This window comes from Stegodyphus dumicola, chromosome 1 (assembly GCF_044657685.1).
Source record: "Stegodyphus dumicola isolate Sdum_Otavi_A_Nest chromosome 1, ASM4465768v1".
NCBI lineage: Eukaryota > Metazoa > Arthropoda > Arachnida > Araneae > Eresidae > Stegodyphus > Stegodyphus dumicola.
The window spans coordinates 23793471-23813362 of NC_140768.1; the positions used below are offsets into that span (position 1 = coordinate 23793471).

At 34.4% G+C, this 19892-nt stretch overlaps 1 protein-coding gene across 3 annotated transcripts in view; it reads left to right on the forward strand.

Annotated features, from left to right (window-relative positions):
- The window catches only part of LOC118200693 (organic cation transporter protein-like), an 88216-nt gene that overhangs the window by 13978 nt on the left and 54346 nt on the right, over positions 1 to 19892 (forward strand). Inside the window, exon 1 of one of the 3 annotated variants that reach the window (XM_035372652.2) lies at positions 986 to 1141. The exons of the other annotated variants lie outside the window; for them this stretch is intronic. The gene's annotated coding sequence lies outside the window, so the exon portion shown is untranslated. Of the gene's footprint in view, positions 1 to 985; positions 1142 to 19892 lie in introns of those variants that run through there. 3 annotated transcript variants of the gene reach the window in all.

Consider the following 19892-nt stretch of genomic DNA (forward strand, 5'->3'; position numbering starts at 1 on the left):
ACGTGAATCAAGCAACTCAGAATCTTGGCTATCCTTGGAAAATGTAGTAGCTGTTTAGTGATAAAAGGAAATAGCTGGACTGTAAGTGTTTGATTATAGTTTGGAATGAGGTTGAATTGAGTGAGGTTGAGACCAGAATTTTGGAAGTGTTATTCAACTGACCTTATAATGTCCAGCACGAAAGTATATATAAATTCAGCAACAATTAGCTATAATTTAGTTCTTAGAATGGCAAAGGCAGTTTTCTGATTTATACCTTATGTTATTTGATTATATTATTTATCCTTTTTATACCTTATATTATGTTTTATGTTTTATACCTCACTGCATTGTTGACCCCAAGCAGAAACTTTTAATTCGTATTAAAAATTTTATTAATTTCTTGCTGCTTTGCTTTTTATAAGTTAATTAAGAACAAAAGACTGTATTGGCTCGAACACATCAAAGCAGGAACTGTAGAATATTATTAATATTACAAATTATTATTTAAGAAAATATAAGCTATATATGTAGGCCAAAAGTAACTTTCCATTGATGGAAATAAACTAAATTATCTAGCAACGAAAAAAGTAGAAAACAGAGATTTAAAATTTATATAAGGCTTTAGCAAAAAAGGTTGTCAATTCTAACATGGACAATCAAGATGGTTGTTGGATTAGGATCGAACTTTAATTTGTGCTACAAATTAGGTAAACTTGTACCTGTTACTGATGCTGGTTTAAAAAAACCAAACCTCTGATAATCAAATCAGCAACGATATAAGGCTTAACTTTAGAGAGTTTTAAACTTGGAAGTTGGCATACTGTGCTTCTGGTACACTCATTTCATGTTGTCTTAATTTGCGTTCGATGTGGCAATTTTCTCCTTGGCTTGGCTTCTAGACAATTACACAACGGTCAGAAGACTGCTGTTCTGGGAAGTTTTTTTAAAAAAGAAACGTTGAAAACTTTCTTCACAGATTTAAATTGACATAACACGCAGTGGAGGGAGAAGAGAAGAAGGGTAATAAATTACGTAAGCGAGGACTGAATTGGCTTCTCGTCAAAGGTCAGAAATAAATCGTTCGTCATTCACTTCTGATAGAGCACAAGACTGATACCATCTGACCTCCTCCTCCTTCTCTGAGAAACAGCTGTCTGGCGTAAGTTGCATTTAGAAATCTCCTTTTTCTTTGAAAAACAGATATATGTAGTTTTTCTTAAATATGCTGTTTTAATAGATCCAAAAAATTCTAGATACCTTCATTTATCACTCTTTAATACCTGCATTTCCTTTCAACGGAAAGGTCCATAAGAAATAGATTGGCCTACAGCGATAGCATATTATGATATAGGATGAAATAGGATCTGCTGTACGATAGGATCTGGAATGATGATTATTTATAATATAAATACACGTATTCTTTACATATGGTTCTTTTGGAAAAAGCGTAATATGCAAATTGAATAAAAAAATCTTAATCCGTGGAATGTATTTATAAACTATAGTATTCCCAGTATAATAACTAAAATAAGGACCAAGTATTTTAAGAAATTAATAAGCGATAAATGTTAATTTAATAAAAAAATTTCCAAAATTCCGATGTGTTATAATATTTAAAATTATGCAGCATTCAAACTTAGATTGGTCTCACAGAGAAGCTCCACGCATTTCGAGGGGGAGGAGCGTACGTTCTGTTATGAAATCATAGTTTTTGTGCAAAATCAGTGCCTTCGATACAATAATATGTATAAAACACTAGATAAAAGACTACGAGATACATTTATATTTTTAAATTTTATAATTACCTCCGTTCATTTTCATTTTTTCTCATTTGTCGGTATACTTTATAAGGTATTTCTCCCACTTCCTTAGAGTGCCTTCGTGGTGTAACGGTAGCACGCTGTGCCGGTATCCAGAGGTCCGTGGTTCGATTCCCGGCGAAGGCGGTTGCTAATTTTTCATCTTTCTGGCTTCCAAAAAAATACTTAATGACGCTACAAGTGGCGCCCGAACTAAAAGAGTTGTGGGTGATGATTCTCCGCACCCAGGATTTGGCGACTAGGTCCCCTAAAACCTTAGTCGCCCTTCAAAAAGGGGAGTATATAAGGTATTTCTCCCACTTCCCTAGAGTGCCTTCGTGGTGTAAACGCTGTGCCGGTATTCAGAGGTCCGTGGTTCGATTCCCGGCGAAGGCGGTTGCATATTTTTCATCTTTTCTGCTTCCAATTAACCTAATGACTCTACAACTTTAGGTCTCCGAAGTACTAAATCCCTAAATTTTGTATCATTGTTAAGATACTGATAGTATAACATTCGATTTTTATATAGAAAAATATGTTTCATATGAATTTAAATATTTAGGGATGATAGAACATTAGAGGTGTTCTTCAGTCCTGATCAAGTATGTGCAATAAGCTCCCTTTCAATCGTCAAATTATTTTAACGCCCACTGTTTGCAAAAATAAAATAACAGAATAAGAGTTTATGTTTATTACTTTCAGCTGTTTCTGATAAAACAAGTGAGAGAACTTTTTCTAATCACTGAAATGCTTAACATTAAATTGTTTCAAATCTTTAGTATTTTTACATCTATGAAATATTATGTATAATTTTAGTGCATAGCAGAATGTGCGTTAAATTAATATGCCCAAAATAGTTGAATGGCATAATTTACTTCATTCATAAATCGAATTATAGTAAACTGTTTTTCTGCTTCCAGTTATTTCATTATTGCTTACATTTAAAATTTAATATATTTAAATAAATTCTACTTAAAATTCAATTGTTATCAAATTAATTTTCAAAACAATTGCACCGATATTTTCTATGTCAATAAAAAGATAGAATTTTATAATTTATTCTACTTATCTATTAAAAAAATCATCGAAATGTGATTGCATAATGTTCTGTTATACATTTGAGTTTGTAAAGACTTTATTTTATTCCAACCACTTATTTTTTAGTTTTAGAAAATTTCCTTTCTTCTGATTTCAGTTTCCTGCCAGAATGTGAATTTTAATGACGTGATTGCAAATCTAAGTGAGTTCGGAATCAGCATTTAAGCAGCGGTTTTAAAAGTGTGTAGTAGTAAGAGAGTAAGTTCCGAGTTTACGCCGCGTGTTTGAAGTAGCTCTGTACGTGAATAGTTGGTGCTTAGCCACTCTCTTTAGAACATCTTATCATACCTTCGTGGTGTAACAGTCAGCACACTCGACGCGTATTTGAGAAGTCATAGGTTCGAGTCCCGGCGAGGACGTTGCTCATTTTTCATGTCTCCTGCTTCGAAATAACCTAATGTCGCTACAGTTGCGCCCGAACTAAAAAAGGTGGTGGATGATGATTCTTCAACACAGTATTTGGCAGTTGGGTCCCCTAATCCCCAATCACTCTTTAAAAGTGGGAGTACATAAGGTAATCCCGCCTTTTTAGCATGCCTTCCTGGTGTAATGGTCAGCATACTCGGTGCGTATTTGAGAGGTCCGAGGTTTGAATCCCGGCGAGGACATTGCTCATTCTCCCGCTTCCAAATAACCTAATGTCTCTACAAGTTTAGTTTAAATAAAAAGGTAACTTAAACCTTCTTCTGCAGTCGTCTGTTCTTCCAAGACCTATCGAGAATTCGCTACTTTGTGTTTTTGCAGTGTATGTTGTTATAAATTGATAGTTTGCGCCGTTAGGTGGCGCTCCGAACGTCTTGTCTCTGTTGATATTTTGTAACTTAACTTGAATTTGATGGAAGAACGAAGGTGTTAAGCCTAATAACGAGGAAGGCGTGTGCCTAATAATAATGCTTTTAAAAATTGTATTATATTGTAAATAAAACGTGTGTGTATTAATAACGAAATGTAATAATCACTTATCTCTGGAACTAATGCTCTCTGATAGTAACCAGAATTAGTTACTACATATATTTTTAAAAAGAGCTAAAAGAATCTACGATTTCATAGAAATTTAGTTCGTAAAGTTTGCATTGACTTCTACAGCTACTGAAGTAATTATAATATAAATTTCTAGGCTATTTATTGTTAATAATCATTTTAATTTCATGTTAATTTTCAGTTTTAAAATCTCAGACATGCATAATCTTGCAAATCTATTAAAGACTTCAAATGAGTTTAAAATGTAAAAAAACTTATACTTAATCAATAATTACTTTAAAGGTTTTAAATATTAAAAAAATATGTAAACTTAAAATTAATATTAAAATAATGATAATGCCAATTTGGAAATATTCTTTATGTTTATAGAACCTTTTGAAACTATTAAGACCCTTAAAGGGATTTTTAAGAATTAATTACTTATCAAAATTAATTAAGTATTGATAATGTTACTAATTAAGTGCTGTTTATGTTACATAATTAAATGCTGATAATTAATTCATGCTCATAGTTTAGTGCAAGAATCAGTTCGAAATAGATAAAATGTAATGATAAAAATAAGTTTGCAATATTTATTTATTTTTCGTACTGATAATCTGACTTCAGTTAAACTTCTTTTAAATTATTCCGACACCTGTTTACTTTGTGAGTAGTTCTGATGCGAATGTATAACATTTGTAAGGGAATTTAAGCAGAAGGAAGAATGGTGGAAACCAGGTAAGTGATTAATTAATGCGTTGGCAGTAATGTTGAATTTCCCGCCATTATTTTGGCACACTACTTCAGTCTTTGGCTTTTCACTTCACTCTGATGTTTCGCTAAACTGAAACGAGCAGAAGTCTCCGTTGTATATGCAGGATAAAGCAGAAAATCTTGGAAAGTGTTAAGAAACGGTGTTTGAAGGCTAATGTTATCAGCAGACAGTTAACTAAGTAATTCTTATTTCATCAATACTTCATTATTTAAAAGAACAAAATAATTATACCATTACATTCTTAGAGATTGAAACCATTGCATTCCTAGAGATTATTCTGATACTTTATAGCTTCGAGTATTTTCTTCAAGAATTCTTCATTTTACTTTGTCAACTAAGTACTAAAGAACAGCTCAGCTATAATATATTCACGATTATTACAGATTTCAAAGTTATATGGTATATTTGACATTAATTAACCCATTTTTGTTTGATCTGTAATTATTCTCTCACGTCTCCTTGTCGTTAATTTTCAATAGGATGTAAATGAGACACGAGTATTTAAGATAGAGGTTTTAATTTTGAAACAGAGATTTTGGTAGCGATGCTGATCGTAATACGATTCTCTCGCTCAGCTCGTTTCGCCAACTGGTTTCCAAAAATTTAGAAAAAATCGCAAAAATTAGCCAATCGGTATAAAATTTGAATATGTTCTTAAATAACTGTTGCTGTAGTAGGCAAATTAGTGGCGCTGCAATCGGAATATGTCATCTGCGAGGAGCATAAAATTGCATTATTGAGATAAAAAATCTGGGATAGCCAATTCATAACAATGACTTCAGACATCACTTGCTCGAAGAACTGTGATGCAGAGCTGCTGGGAGACTAGAAGCAGGATATAGTCAGATAGAAGTGACCAGGTGCCCAAAATGTGAGTCCTTCTATGGTTCATTAACTTGGTAACAATTTCTAACTACAGATTCAGTATCCAGGAAGTTCAACCAAGAACGGCCAACCGCTAATACGAGCACCGATTACCGATATTTGTTGCTATGCGCACGAAGGAATAGAACCACAACTCCAACTCAACTCAGATCCTCTCTTGCTGCAGCCACAGAAAGGTTGGTGTCAACGTCAGCAGTACGTAAAAGGCTTCACGAAAGAGGTTCTGTGCGTGATGCAACCAACCATTTGCGTGCCGCTCTCGTCACGTCATACAAAGGAATGTTTGATGTGAGCACATCAGCATATCCACTGGATGGCTGATCATCCACTGGATGCCGTTAGTTGATTTGGAAAAAGCCTGGAACTCGTTATTATTCATCAAACATCCGTGAAAGAGATGCGTACGGAGGAGGCAGTGTCTGTGATTGGGGTGGTGTCTTTTCGGGTGGACTTCTGACCTCCGTGTCTTTCTATGTGGAACTGTGAATGTTCAGGCCTATAGAGATGACATCCTTGATGCTTATATGAGACCTTATCCTGGTGCAAACGGTGATGATTTCCTGCTATAGTACGATAACTCTGGACCGCACAGGGTTCGCGTCGTGGATGAATATCTTCAGCAGCAATTCAGCACACGGAGTGGCTGGCTCGATCACTAGACCTGAATCCTATCGAATAGTTTTGGAATGCTTTACGGAAACGCATAGTTTCTCTCAGTCCTCCTCTTTTTAGACCCTTGCCATGCTTGCTAATGATTTGCAAGAGCAATTGCTCTCACTGCCTGCGGAACTGATAGACCGCATAACTGAATGCATCACGCATCGCTTATGTTAGGTATTGCTTCTAGGAGAGATCAGACTCCATGTTGAAGGTAATTTTCCTATGCTAAACTAGCACATCCGATTTATGCAGCATTTTATGCATATGCTGATTTCTCTAATACCATAATTTTTTGGTAATTTCTTTTACGTTATGTTACATTATGCATTAGTATGTGTTGTATACTGTGAGTCAGTTTCATTAAATTCTGCATGTAACGTTTTGAGTAATCATAATTTTTGTGATTTTTCCTTAATTAATCGTAACCAGTGCAGTTCGTATTTCCAGTTATTAGGCATTAGCCAAACTGCGAGGCGAAGTCAATCGCAAACTTAATAATTCGAGCCAGTGCTCATTAGGCTCTTTTGCATTGCAGTTTGCACCCAGTGGCGTAGCGAGGGGGGGAGGAAGGGGGTGTATGATGTCCCGGGCGCCGCTCGCAGAGGGGCGGCAAATAGTCTCCAAACAAGATTTTCGTCATATCACTGTGTTTTTTTTCGGGAGGGAGGGGCGCCAAAAAGGTATTTTGCCCCACTGTTTGCAGCAGCTATTTAATTTAAATTTTCAGCTTTTTGCTACTAGTATCCCGCAAGCTCTGTGGATTTAAATTTTAAGCACAAATCGTGTATACATTCAGTTAAAAGTTTTAAATAAAAAATTTTGTTTAAACCTTCTTCTATTTTAATAATTATTTTTAAAGTCTGGGCTATAAATCGGATGACTTTGTCTTAGTTGAAGAATTTAAGTACATAACAAAGGATCGCCATTTAGTTGTATTTTTCAGGTCACCACATATTATTTGTTACAGAAATGCATTCTATGTTCTTGCTTTTGTTCCCAATAAGTACAGCTCTATTATTAATTTTAATAAAATTAAAAATAGATGATTATTTTGAAAACGAAGAAAAAACTCGATTTATTTCATCTATTGTTTAATTTATCAGCCGCCACACAATATTTTATTGAATAATTCATTTTGCAATCCTTTTTCTATGCAAAAAATATTTTCTTAGAAAACTTAAACTTTTCTCTATTTACTCCTTTTTATATTATTTTTTGAAATGCTTCACTTTAATTTCTGTACATGATTTAATTTCACATTCATATTTGCCAGTAAAAAACGTAGGATTAGATTTTTTCTACATAACCAAATTATTCATTTCATGCTATATGAAGCAGAATGATGAAATTTTTCAACTATTTACAAAAATCTTAGAATATTTACAAAACCTGAGACATAGCTTGAAGCACGACACTGAATTAATATACGGAAAGTCTGGCTACATTATTTATTAAACTAAGTTTATAAGGTATTTTTCCCGCCTTCCTAGCATGGCTTCGTGGTGTAGTGGTTCTGCATCTGAGCCGGTATTCTAAAGGTCCGTAGTTAGATTCCCGGCGAAGGCGGTTGCTCATTTTTCCTCTTGCCTGCTTCCAAAAATACCCAATGCCTCTACAAGTTTATGCTAACTATTGAATGAGGCCTATACTGATTTGAGTACTGGACAAAATTGATCCAGAAAGGAAGAGGTAGCTGCTGAGAACTACTATAGATTTTCATCAGTCTAATTCTTATACGATATAATGAAATCAACAAGTATGTTGGAAGTTATTTGGCTACAGGCTTCAGTTATCTAGATGTTTAATAAATCTGAAAAAGCTTTGAATCGGGAGAAAACTGATATGTTATCAGGGAATTCTGTCATACCTTCTCAAAAACGTTCAATGCATTCTCTTAAATTAACATTAGGATCATTGGAGACGTTCATTATACTTAGACATTAGGTCGTGATTGTCAATTGTTTCTTTCTTTGACTTCAGATTTTTTAGATTTTACTAATAACCGTTAATTGCACAAGAAGGGATTCTTAACTATCTTTTGCAATTCGCAATGCTTCTTTCTTTCTTCTAATAATGTTAGAATTTATTTATTGCCCATATAGATTTTCTGTCAATTCTGGAAAAAAAATCAATTTAAAGGGCTTAAAAAAGTAGACTGTCAAACACCACAAATACTAGCATTAGAAATTAAAAAACTGAATGTTAATAATTTAAATAAAGAAATTAGAAATAGCTTAGAGCAGGGGATGAAAAATACTTTTAATCGTGAGCCAAAAGGGCTCTTTTAGTACATCATACGAAAAGGGCCATGATGATCTTTCGCTATATGCTTCTACATCTTTTGTGGTATGCTTATTTTGCAGAACTTGACGGAGGAAAATACTCCTTCCCATTAAAAAGTTATAAAAAAATTACAAATGTAATAAAAAAAAACCCTTCAGTTAAAGAAAATTACACATACACCGGAATCGGGATCTGTTCCTGCGTCATCGAACGACTGATATGCATGTTGTTTCATTTTCAAATATACTCTGTCTAATCAAATATACTCTGTCTAAATTTATCTTTACATACCCCAAAATAATAATTTTGCATGAAATATAATTTATATAATCAATTCCTGCAATGAATGTATGAATGACAAGCCTAATTAGCATTATCCTATAAAAAGTAATCAGATGGTTTCTAATATGGAAATTAAGGCGTCGGACGACGAATGAATCTCATTGCGCAAAGTGAATGAGTCGATTTCTGCAATACAGCTCAATTTCAGCGTGTATGAACTTTAAACGGTTTGTTATGGCTCCGAAGTATCATTTTGAAAAATCCGTGAAGTGGCGAATGATTGACAGTTTAGAAATAAGGCAGACTATTATGGAAGCAGTGAGATGTTTGAATATTTCAAGACAGACAGTCCGTCTACTATAAAAATTATTTCAGAACTGTGGAACTATTTACAGAAGACCTGAATTAGGTCATGAACGAACAACAACAGTTTCTGAGGTTCGATAACTAGCACCAATTGCTTACCGTAACCGGAAGCCTAGTGCTGCTCAGTTGAGTTTATCCAGCCGGCTCTGGGTAAACTCAACTGCGGAGCAGTAGAGTTTATCCGGCGCTGGATAAACTCAACATTCCAGCAGCCAGCTGGCGCTGGAACTGTTGCATCATAGCAAACTATATACAAGAGATTTGATGAAAAAGGCCTTTGTGCCAGAAAGCCATTCACTATCTTCGCAACAAAAGAGAAATCGCTTTAATTAGAGGAAAGATCATCAGAACTGAGTGAACATAAATAGTCTCATGTTTTCTCTACCAATGAGTCGAGGTTTAGATTAACATTTGATTCTATATCGAGTGTACGATCCGTTGTTAAAAATAGTGGTCTGTAAATTGACTTGATATTACTTCAGTATAGAACCCCCCCCCCCCCAAAAAAAAAAACCTCAGAGTTATAACGTTGACTGATCACTTAAACTGATCACAATAAATGCCACGCTATTTCGAAATTCCTGTCACAAATAGTTAAAGCTTGAACAATCCGCTAAACATCTCCTTTTAAAGAACCCTTTAATTTATTGTAGCTTTTGTGCACCTGATAAACGGTCATTATCCACTATCGCCGTTTTAAATAAATCAGAAAATGATAACCATTCTTCAGTACTGCCACTAAATACAGGAAGAGTTAGCTTAGGTAAGCGTATACTCGCTATTTCACAAGATTTAGTTTCCACACTAATGTCTTTAACATTCTTAACTCTGGTTAACATTAAAATTAACTCATCAACAGTATCTTGCATGACCTGTTGTTCTTCTATAAATACATCAATATCTTTTTCTTCACACACTACAAATATGTTACTAAAAATATCCGAAAGTTCGGTCATTAAATTATTTAATCTAGATTTAAAAAGTTCTAACTGATCAACATCAGCAGAATCGTAAGTCACTGTAATTTTCTCTTTCAGTTTACTTAACTTAGCTTTAGCTACACGCTTTTTAGTCTTAAGCGTTGTAAATTCCATTATCTAATAAGAAAGATAAAAAAACACACTGACTCACCAAATTTACTGCGTAGCTGACGGACCAAAAAACCATGTACGATCCGTTGTTAAAAATAGTGGACTCTAAATTGACTTGATATTGCTTCAGTATAGAACCCAAAAAACCTCAGAGTCATAACGTTGACCGAAACTTCTTTATTGACTTTCAGACAGTAAGTTAGTTGAGGAACGGCGAAGACCACACAAACTCTGACTTCAGTGGCGGCTTACCAACACAAACTCAGAAGAACCTCTGCTTAGTTAAAACTCCAGTAATTCACAGCAACCTCAAAGGTCTAAACGCGAGCTTTGAAAACCTAACAAATTTGCGTCTGCGCCGCTCCTCGGTACAAAGAAAGAAATACAATTTGCATAACATCGAACATACCCCCAGCCTTGAAGTCCCAAGGGGGTTCAAACAATAAATTTAAACTGTTGAACTGCATAAACCTGAAAATTAAAAATTAAAGTCTCTAAATCAGGAATTAAATGGCAAAGCGCATAGCTTAGCTATAGGTCGTTTTATTTCACCATTAGACGTGCGTAAACTCACCACTCGAACTTTCTCATCCAGACCAGGATACACTTTAATAATTCTACTTAATTTCCAACGTAGCGGAAGTAGATTTTCGTTCTTAATAAGAACCATATCACCAATCTTCAGATCTTGTTGTAACGTGCACCACTTGGGTCTCTGCTGCAATCTAGATAAATACTCACTGCTCCATCGATTCCAGAAATGTTGAAATAACCTTTGCACGTTCCTCCAACGGTCACTGCAGCTCATGGTTTCTTGAATTTGGTTAGATTCTGGAATAGCGCTTAAAGCCGCTCCGGTTAAAAAGTGTCCTGGTGTTATCGCCTCCAAGTCGCTACAATCACTTGAAGCTGGTACCAAAGGCCTAGAATTAAGACAGGATTCAATTCGGGTTATTAATGTCAAAAATTCCTCGTATGTTAAAATAAGTGTTCCTAAACATCTTTTTAAGTGATGTTTCATAGACTTGATACCCGCTTCCCAAAGCCCTCCAAAATGAGGGGCAGAGGGAGGATTAAATAACCATTTAATATTTTCTGAAGAAATATAACCCTGTAGCTGTTTATCACGTTGAACAATAGAAAAGGCTTTCCTTAATTCTTTATTAGCTCCTATAAAATTCGTTGCACAATCACTGTGAATTTCAAACGGTTTGCCTCTACGAGCTATAAACCGCTTAAGTATCGCGAGGAATGATTTTGTTGAAAGATCTCCAACTAATTCTAAGTGTATTGCTCTAGTAGTAAAACAAATAAATAGACATACGTAACACTTAAAGATTTTGACTCCTCTACTAGGACTATATTTAACGTTAAATGGTCCTGCTAAATCAATCCCTACACGAGAAAAAGCTCTACTTTGAGTAATTCTTGAAGCGGGTAAATCTGCCATTAGCTGAGTTGCAGTTTGCGCTCTAACTCTACGGCAGATAACACATTGGTTTATACACTTTCTTATAATATCTCTAGCATTCACAATCCAAAATCTATGTCGTATGACAGAAGTGAGTAGCTGCGTACCTGCGTGAAGATACGTGTCATGATAATGCTTAATAATTAAACGTGTAACATTGTGATTCTTAGGTAAAATCATAGGATGTTTCTGATTATTTGAAACTGTAGAGTTTCCGAGCCTTCCGCCTACACGCATTACTCCCGCGGAATCCAAGAAAGGACTTAAAGACAGTAATTTACTTGATGTCTTCAAGGGTTTATCAGATTCTAAACAGAATAATTCTTCTGGAAATTCGGCTCTTTGCACAATCCTAACAATCATAGAAGTAACTTCACAGAATTCTTCAGTAGATAAATAACCCCTCATACGCTCTGTAGCTAACTTACTACAATTGCTTCTGAATCATAAACACCACGCTAACACTCGACATCACTTTAACCATGATGAAAATCTTGGAAACACACTAGGCTCTTCAAATTTGGAAACATTTGAACTGAAACTCTTTTTCAATTCCTTCAACATAACTTCACTCTCTAATTCTACACTTGAATTTTGCTGTACATGAATTATGGATTCGTTTAACCACTGCGGTCCCTTCATCCATAACTCACATTGTAGGAATTCTGATGGAATAAAACCTCTGGTACCATAGTCTGCAGGATTTTCTTTCCCAGCAACATAATTCCATTGAATACCTGGAACAGCTTCCTGGATTTTTGCAACTCGATTTGCCACAAAAGGTAGCCAACGGCGAGGTTCGGACGAAACCCATGCCAATGTAACCCGCGAGTCGGTCCATGCGAAAATATTGCTAATAGGCAGTTCTATGCATAATAATACTGCATGTAAGAGGTTGGTTAAAAGTAACGCAACACACAACTCTAGTCTCGGAAGAGACTGGGTTTTTAAGGGCGCTACTCTGGTTTTCAATGTCAGAAGGCTGACTTTGACTGACGAATCAAGGTTGATTGTTCGGAGATAGATAACTGCACAATAAGCCTTTTCTGAAGCGTCGCAGAAAGCATGGATTTCTATAACTACTGCCTTCGGACTCAAGACATATCTCGGAAATTGTAAGCTTGAAAGTAAGGGCAATTCTAGATAGAAACGCTTCCATTTTCTAATTATTCTCTTATCAACGAGTTCATCCCAACCCAGCTGTAAGTTCCATAACTCTTGTAATAATATTTTCGCGTATATTATTGTTGGCGTTAACCATCCCATTGGATCAAAGACTTTGGCTACTTCTGATAAAATAGTCCTCTTAGTAAACTCTTTATCACTTATGCATATCGAAAAATGAAAGGTATCACTAGAGTTGTTCCAATTAATTCCCAATACTTTTACTTTCTTGTCACTGGTTATTTCAAGAGAAATACTGGATTCTCGTAAGCACTCGGGAATATTCTCTAAAATAGCTGAGCTGTTTGAAATCCACTTCCTTAAGCGAAATCCACCCCTTTTCATCATTTCATTCAACTGCTGAATTAGAACATTAGCTTCCTCTTCACTTTGTGCCCCTGAAAGTAAATCATCAACATAAAAATCACGAAGGGCAATTTTTGATGCTAAAGGAAATATCACTTGTTCATCTAATGCAAGTTGTTTCATTACTCTAGTAGACAAATATGGCGCACAGGCAGTCCTATATGTAACTGTCACTAATCTAAATGTACTCAAGGGCTCACTAGGACTATCCCTCCAAAGCATTCGTTGCCAATTTGTATCTTCTGGGCGGACACGAATTTGTCTGAATTTTGTAAGTTCAGTTGTAAGTTTTGTCTGAATTTTGTAAGAATTTTGTAATACTGCAATTTTGTAAGTTCTAAACCGTAGAAGAATTGGAAACAGCTCTTGCTGAACTCTTGGCCCAACCATCAAAATATCATTGAATGAAAGACCCGATGTCGTTTTAGCTGAAGCATCGAAAACAACTCTCAGTTTAGTCGTAGTACTTGATTCCTTTAATACGGCATGATGAGGCATGTAATACGTAGAGTCAATAAGAATCTCTCCCTCAGGCACTCCCTCCATATGTCTCAGCTCAAGGTATTCCCTCATGAAATCCTTATACTGTTCATATATCTGAGGCCTTTTTAGAAGTGAATTTTCTAAAGATTGGAATCTACGCATAGCTAATTGTCTGGAATCTCCAAGCTGAGAAGGCGGAGAGTGAAACGGTAATTTCACAGTATATACCCCACTTTCCTCTCTCGTATATGTAGATCTGAAATAATCTTCACATGCTCTCTCCGATTTAGTAAGCATGTCAAACGTAGGTACAGCATCCAATTTCCAAAAGTCAGACAGCATCTGATCAGTTTCCACTTGTATATTATTAATATAGATAGTAGGATTAATTTCTGTTGAATTATTCACACTACCTGAAATAATCCATCCTAGTTCAGAACGAGAAGCTACCGGTTTACCTTCTTCGCATTTAATTATTTCTCTCTTTAAAAGAGGTAAGACAATATCTACGCCTAAAAGTATATCAACAGGCCCACTTTTGTAAAATGTTGGATCTGCTAACATTAAATCATTATATTTCTCAACGTACTTCTTATCCAATGTAAAATGCGGCAAAGTTCCAATAATTCTATTGATGATAAATACTGGTGTTTTAAATGACACTTTCGCCGGAAAATGCGGAACGAAGTTTATTTCCGTAATTCCATTAGTTTTCGTATCCAAAGACCCTAAACATGAAATAAAAACTTTGGCATTTCTTCTTGCTAACCCTAGCCTTTGTACACAATCTTCTGAAATCAGGCTTGCTTGACTGCCAGGGTCAAGGAGGGCTCTACACAATTGGTATTCACCCGATGAATCTAACACTTACATAATAATGCCGTACATAATAAAACTTCACTCTGAAAATTAAAGTCTGAAACACAAGATTTAATTACTGGACTAGAACTTGCGATATTCTTCCCTGACCCAGCTGATTGAGCGCGAGGTTCTGGCCCAGGGAAAAATGGCTTAGCCGTCACTGATAATTCATTCGAACTGTTCGTAACTCCTTTACGTGCCTTTGGCTCATTTTGAACTCTTTCGAAATGCAGTAGTGTGTGATGATTTTTAAAGCACTTTTTACATTTATGTGTACTTATACACTCGAAAGCTTTATGATTTGAAACCAAACAATTAAAACAAACATTATTTCTCTTGACAAAATTAACGCGTTCCTGAACATTCAGATTTAAAAACTTATTACATTTAAAAACTGAATGACCGGCTTTACAATACGTACACTGCGCGCGAATCTCTGAAGCCAATGAAGTTAATTTGTCTTTTGTAACTTTTTTTTTTTAACACCTTGCGTTTTACCTGCTTGCAAGGTTCTGGCATGAGATTTCAAGAACTAGCAGATTAAGTGTTGGTATTTCCTCACTCTTTAATGTTCTTTCCCACCATCCTCTCGTCAACGAATCCAATTTAAACTGTACTATTAACATTAAAATAGTATCCGCGAATTGCTCCACTTTGAATCCTAGATTTTCAAACGAACATACTCACTCTCTTACAGTGTCTACTAACGCTAATATCTGACTAGGAATTTCAGCTTGTAAATTTGATAAACACAAGATTTTCTTTAATAACGATCAAAGTAATTCTCTCTTATGTGAAAATCTTTGACACAATAAATGCCACGCTATTTCGAAATTCCTGTCACAGATAGTTAAAGCTTGAACAATCCGCAAAACATCTCCTTTTAAAGAACCCTTTAATTTATTGTAGCTTTTGTGCACCTGATAAACGGTCATTATCCACTTTCGCCGTTTTAAATAAATCAGAAAATGATAACCATTCTTCAGTACTGCCACTAAATACAGGAAGAGTTAGCTTAGGTAAGCGTATACTCGCTATTTCACAAGATATAGTTTCCACACTAATGTCTTTAACATTCTTAACTCTGGTTAGCATTAAAATTAACTCATCAACAGTATCTTGCATGACCTGTTGTTCTTCTATAAATACATCAATATCTCTTTCTTCACACACTACAAATATGTTACTAAAAATATCCGAAAGTTCGGTCATTAAATTATTTAATCTAGATTTAAAAAGTTCTAACTGATCAACATCAGCAGAATCGTAAGTCACTGTAATTTTCTCTTTCAGTTTACTTAACTTAGCTTTAGCTACACGCTTTTTAGTCTTAAGCGTTGTAAATTCCATTATCTAATAAGAAAGATAAAAAAACACACTGACTCACCAAATTTACTGCGACTCCGTAGCTGACGGACCAAAAAACCATGTACGATCCGTTGTTAAAAATAGTGGACTCTAAATTGACTTGATATTGCTTCAGTATAGAACCCAAAAAACCTCAGAGTCATAACGTTGACCGAAACTTCTTTATTGACTTTCAAACAGTAAGTTAGTTCAGGAACGGCGAAGACCACACAAACTCCGACTTCAGTGGCGGCTTACCAACACAAACTCAGAAGAACCTCTGCTTAGTTGAAACTCCAGTGATTCACAGCAACCTCAAAGCTCTAAACGCGAGCTTTGAAAACCTAACAAATTTGCGTCTGCGCCGCTCCTCGGTACAAAGAAAGTACAATTTGCATAACATCGAACATCGAGAGAAATTACATCGGAAGAGCGTTAGGAATGAGAAATCTTCTTTCGAATGTTAGGAACGTGACCGTTTCGGTAATGCAGGTGTGATGGCATGGGGAAGAATAATGATTTATGGAAAACTAAAATATTTTATTGCTGTCTACAGCTTTTGATGCCAAAAGATTTTGGAAAGAAAAAAAAAAAAAAAAAAAAAAAAAAAAAAAAAAAAAAAAAACTAAAACTTCCTTAAACATTTCCCTAAATATTTTCACAAAATAAAACAAAATAAAAATACATGTTTTGAATTTTTTCTAAAGAAGGAAACTTTAATAGAACACTAGAATTGGATTTTCAGTTTTAAATTTCTCGCTGATGGACTTAGTCGAATTTTCACATACTCACATTTTCACGGAATACTGAATTCTTCTGTCGTTTGGTTTCACATATGTTGCGAAAACAAAATAAGAATACACACTCAGTAATAAAAATTTGGTGTGAAGACAACCCCACCTATATAGGAAGGTAAAATAAGACATAAAAATATTTAAAATATTTTGAAACTTAACAATCTGTACTCACGTAAATTTTACGAAAGCCCTTCTATCATGGAAGATGCAGAGTTAAAGTCTTACAGCCCAGAAAAATTATCTATGCAGTCTGTACAGACTTACAGTCCAGAAAAATTATCAGATCAAACATTTAATATCGAATATTTTATTTATCAGATCGAAAATTTAAGAAAAATACGCTTTGCAATTTAAATATTAATTAAACGGCCCTGAAATCGTTGTAGAAATGTGTAAACATCTTCTGCATATTTGTGAGATATTGCTTCGTTTTGAATATTAGGTTTTTTTCATGATGTACATTGATTACTTTACTGGACTTTAAAATATTAGATACACTTCGAAAGATGAAATCAGACCTGAAAAAGTGATATTTGACGATAATAACAAGTTAAAATGATATCAATGCGTAATGACTCAAAACTAACCCTAAGAAAGAGTAATTTATTGCTACTATATTCATTCTGCGTTTAACACTTTTTTGGAGGGGTAGTTATTCTATTTGAAGCCAGAAATATCGCTTTTAAACAAGCGAAAATATTCCAACTACTAAACGTAAAAGTCTATTATTATTTCGCGTAAAAGTGAAACGGAACGTTGTAAATGATGAGTTGGTGCTTGGTTGAGTTGGTCTCTATTTATTGCTATTTATTCTCTATTTAATTGTGAGTTGGTCTCTATTTATTGCTATTTATTCTCTATTTTTAATTGTGAGTTGGTCTCTATTTATTGCTATTTATTTTCTATTTAATTGTGAGTTGATCTCTATTTATTGCTATTTATTCTCTATTTAATTGTGGGTTGGTCTCTATTTATTGCTATTTATTCTTTATTTAATTGTGAGTTGATTTCTATTTATTGCTATTTATTCTCTGTTTAATTGTGATTGATCTCTATTTATTGCTATTTATTCTCTATTTAATTGTGGGTTGGTCTCTATTTATTGCTATTTATTCTCTATTTAATTGTGAGTTGATCTCAATTTATTCTCTATTTAATTGTGAGTTGTTCTCTATTTATTGCTATTTATTCTCTATTTAATTGTGAGTTGGTCTCTATTTATTTGCAAATTACAATATGGCTTGTAACGTCTGGGGTATTTTGCAAACATCCAAAGTTTCCCGACTCTTTGTAGGTTAAGTGAGTTATCACCAGTGTAACATGACGACTGAAACTTGAGAAGGGTGTTAAAAGACCTTTTATTTAAAACTGACAAGAGCAGAAGACTTTCCGGGTGTTTACAAGCTCAGCCAGCACTTATGGCGAGATAAATTAGCGCAAGTTAAAGTTATATTTAAATGAACTAGTAACAAAAGGCTACACAGAGCAGTGAACGCGAAGTTGGCTCGAAAATTAACCGGCTAGGTAGTCACTACCTGCAATATAATGCAAGGTCGAAGTCTACAAATCTTATCTAGTAACTTAATAATGTGGCGTCGCTCTGTCTTACAATCTAAAACCCTCACCTTAAATAAGGTGAATTAATTTGCTTTCTGTTAGGAAAATGGAATGGATAAGTGACAGTAAAGCTCCAAAACATACAATAACTGGTTAATCAACATAAGAAGCTTACAAGCTTTAGATTTATTGTTTACATTTGCTTTTTAAGAAATGCTTCAGACTCAACTTTTTATCCCATAATTACGTGATGTTATATGGATCACGCGTTCGATTGTAATTAATGCCTTCGATTGTCTATGTAATTAGAAAAACATATATTCTAGGTGATGAATGACGATTTTAAATAAGTAACTCATATCTTTTAAATATTATAAGAAAAAAGATTATTCACTTATTCACTGCTTTTTGGATATACAGTCTTTATTTCTGTAATTACTACGGTATATTAGAAAAATTATACCACGTTAAAATATTTCGTATTTAGAATAATGTTTTAGTACCTAACATTTACTAGCACTAGCAATGCCACTTTCGTATTTCTATTTTTTTTTGTTTGTATAAAATTACAATGAGCATGCAAATAGTTATTTATTTTACAGAAATTTTGGTTTAAAACTTTTATCTACACTTAATAAGTAATAAAAATTTCAGAATGAATGTGATTTACCCATTAGAATTGGAAACTGACGGCTTGATTTTTTTAAAAAGGAGACTTAGCCTTTTTGATATAAAATTAAATTGACTAACGTTCAGTATTCAGTTATTTAATTAATATTTCATTACATCATACTTTCCAAATTAGGTCTTCTAGTGATTGAATGGCAAAGTAGCTGAAAACTGGTAATGAAACTGGGTTTCGTATTCTGGCGAACGGGCTGGTTACATGGTCGACTTTTGTTGTAATGTGAACACGATTCGGTTTTCTTAAAAAACGTTGTTTATGAAGGTATCGCTTCTCTTCAAGCAGGTAGCCATAGTGTTCTTAACCGTCATAAAGTAAACTAATTAGTTCTAGTTTACATTATTATTAAATCACTAAAACATTTGGCATAAAATAAGGTTAACAAAAATAAAAATTAAAAATTTTGCGTATTTATTGCCCCATTGTCCTGTGCATTATGCCCAAGTCCCTGTGCATTATTCCTGCCCCATTTATTGTGTTTTTTATTAAAATCTTATAAGGTATTTACCCCTTCTTTCCGCATGCCTTCATGTTGTAATTGGAAGTGTACTCAACGCCTATTGGAGAAGTCCAGAGCTTGAGTCTCAGCAAGTCCATATTACATTTTCCAGTCTGTAGCTTCAAAGTAACCTGACGATGTTACAAGCTGATGCAGCTTCAAAAATAACCTGACGATGTTACAAGCTGATTTTTATTTATATAATCACATTTTTTCAAAGCTAATAACTGGAAAGAAAAGTGTTAAATATAAAATGGAACAGTAATTTTCTGGAACCATCGTTTAGATTTCTTTCATACTCAATGGTTATATCTTTCACTATATTAAAATAAAATTCATGGACAGTTGCAATATTTAGAACTCTACTAACTATTTAATATGAAATTTTTATTATTTACAGTCACCTTGTAAACTTATAAATCTCATTTAGTGACGAATCCACCAATCCGGTTCCATCTGGAGAACTTTAAAGATAGGAAAG